We start from the raw sequence: 3,129 nt of genomic DNA, 5'->3' as shown, positions 1-3,129 counted from the left end.
GATTTAGCTCGATGGCATTCGATGCATTTAGCACAAAATTTCCTCACATCTCGCTTAAGGTGCGGCCAAAAGAAGTGTTCTTGGATGATGGCCAGCGTTTTATCTACTCCGAAATGTCCCGCAAGGGCACCTCCATGTGCCTCGTGGATGATCACGTCTCGAATCGACCCAGTGGGAATGCAAAGTCGGCGATCACGGAATAGATATCCGTCATGTAGGTAAAATGGGCCAGACGCACCATGCCTACAATCTTCAAGGACGGTTCTAAAATCTGGATCGGTCGCATAGTTTTCCTTGATGAGAGCGAAGCCTAGCATGCGGGCTTCCATGACCGAGAGTAACGTATGTCTACGAGACAAAGCATCCGCGACGACGTTTTCTTTTCCCTTCTTATACTTGATTATGTAGGGAAACGTCTCAATAAACTCAAGCCATTTGGCATGGCGTCGCTTAAGCGTGGTTTGTCCTTTAAGATGCTTTAGCGTCTCGTGATCGGAATGTACGACAAACTCTTTGGCGAGCAAATAATGCTGCCACGTCTCAAGTGCACGTACAAGAGCATAGAGCTCCTTGTCGTAAGTCGGATAGTTTAGCGTAGCTCCGCTGAGTTTCTCGCTAAAATAGGCCACGGGCCTCTTCTCCTGCATTAGGACGGCTCCAATGCCAATCCCGGAGGCATCGCACTCGACCTCAAAGGTTTTGTCAAAGTTTGGGAGGACTAAAACCGGCGCGGTAGTGAGACTGTCCTTTAGAGCGGAAAAGGCACGCTCTTGAGTCTCGCCCCATTCGAAGACCACGTCTTTCTTTGTGATCGCGGTGAGGGGAGCAGCGATGCTGCTAAAGTCTCGGACGAATCGGCGGTAAAAACTAGCTAGGCCAAGAAAACTCCGCACATGTCCGATAGTAGACGGTGTCGGCCACTCCTGTATGGCTTTGATCTTTTCGCCGTCAACTCGCAGCCCTTGAGAGCTGACCACAAAGCCTAGAAATACTAACTCGTTTGTGCAGAACGAGCATTTCTTAAGGTTGGCATATAGGCCTTCTTGTCGAAGAGTGGTCATTACTTGCTCCAGGTGCGAGAGATGGTCGTATTCGCTTCGACTATAGATAAGAATGTCGTCGAAGTAGACCACTACAAACTTCCCAATGAAGGCTCTTAGTACATGGTTCATGAGTCGCATGAACGTACTTGGGGCATTCGTAAGCCCGAAGGGCATCACGAGCCACTCGTAGAGGCCTTGCTTCGTTTTGAAGGCGGTTTTCCATTCATCGCCTTCTCTCATTCATACTTGATGGTAGCTGCTCTTAAGATCGATCTTGGAGAAGATCATGGCTCCACTGAGTTCGTCGAGCATGTCATCAAGCCGAGGTATGGGATGCCTGTTGCTCCAGGCACTAGATCGATTTGGTGTTCGATTCCGCGTATAGGAGGTAATCCTGCGGGGATTTCATCCGGAAAGACATCGCTATAGTGCTCTAAGAGTCGGCTAACAGCAGGACTATGAGTCGGTGTTTCCAAAGATAAGCTCAATTGATCCTTGAATACCAAGAGCAACACCGATTGTTCTTGACGAACAGCGCGCACGACATGACTAGCCTTTATATAGAAATTCTTTTGCTTTGGTTCAGACTCCTTGGCTAGTTTCAGTTGCATCTCATGCACTTGAGAGGGGCTTAGTGGCGCAAGCACAACCTTTCGTTTGTCATACACGAAGGAGTATTGGTTGGCTCGGCCGTCGTGGGTTACTTCCCGATCCAATTGCCATGGTCTGCCTAAAAGGATATGACCGGCTTGCATAGGAACGACGTCGCAAAGGACCTCGTCGCGATACTTTCCTATACTGAACGGGATTTTGACCCTTTCGGTCACTTTGAGTTCTCCGCTGTTATTAAGCCACTGCAGCTTGTAAGGGTGCGGGTGTTTTTCTGTGGCTAGATCCAGCTTTTTCACCATATAGGCGCTGGCCACGTTGGTGCATGACCCGCTATCGATAATCATTCCACATACCTTCCCGTTTACCGTGCAACGGGTGTGGAAGATCGTCTCCCGTTGGGCGGTCTCTTCCGGAGTTACTAGCGTACTAAGTACTCGTCGAGTGACTAGTAATTCACCGCTATCCGGATAAGCGATCTCTTCCTCAAGATCGCCCGCCTCCTCCTCGTCTAATGACTCGTATTCTCCGCTGTCCGTAATAATCATTACCCTAGCATTTGGACAGTCATGAGCCATATGTCCCCTTCCCCGACATTTGTAGCATATGATCTCCCGTGATCGTAGATCGCGTGTGGAGTCAGTTTGGGTTCGGGATTGCGAGGTTTCTGGGGCTTTCCCCTTTTCCTTGTAACTCGGAAAGTTACGACCTTCGGTCGTTTCCTTTCGGGGCGTGGAGGTAGTCCTAGGGAGGGTAATGGGGTTGCTAGGCGAGGGTTTGGGCTTACTTAGCCGGGCTTGCTTACGTTGGTTTTGTTTTTCGATCTGCACGGCCAAGTGTAAGAGCTCGTGGAGGTTTTGTTATGGGTGGCGCTCGACCTTTCGAGCAATACGCTCGTTGAGGCCATCGAGGAACTGTGCCATCACGGTTTCCTCATCTTCGTCCATCACTAATCTACTCCTAAGGTGCTCAAATTCCTCGAAATATTCTTCTACGGTCCTAGCACCTTGTGAAATCCTTCGATATTTTCGCTGGAGTTCGCGATGGAAGTGAGGTGGGATATAGCGTTTCCGCATTAACGCTTTCATTTCGCGCCATGTGCCGACTGGCTCTATTTGAGCGCGGCGTCGTTCAGTCAATTCCCGGTCCCACCAAGCTAAGGCGCTTTCAGCTAATTGAGCTGCCGCGTATTGGACTTGCTTACGGTCCGAATACGAATAACACTCGAATATGTTATCCATGCGACGCTCCCAATCGAGGTACGCTTCCGGATCTATACGACCTACGAACAATGGTGGTTTAAGCTTAAGGTCTCCCCCTTGACCCCGGTTTGGTCTATGGTTATCATCCTCTACTTGGTTTGCCCATCGTTCGGGTCTAGCTCTACGAGGTGGGTTCCTCCTAGGGATGTAATCGGGATCCGACTCCTCGTCGGACATTATCTCTCGGGGTCTGTGGTGTTGGTGCCTACGGGGCT

The sequence above is a fragment of the Tarenaya hassleriana genome, unplaced genomic scaffold (genome assembly GCF_000463585.1).
Source record: "Tarenaya hassleriana unplaced genomic scaffold, ASM46358v1 Cleome224, whole genome shotgun sequence".
Classification (NCBI taxonomy): Eukaryota; Viridiplantae; Streptophyta; class Magnoliopsida; order Brassicales; family Cleomaceae; genus Tarenaya; species Tarenaya hassleriana.
The sequence above is the reverse complement of the archived record's forward strand: the minus strand, read 5'-3'. Positions refer to the sequence as shown.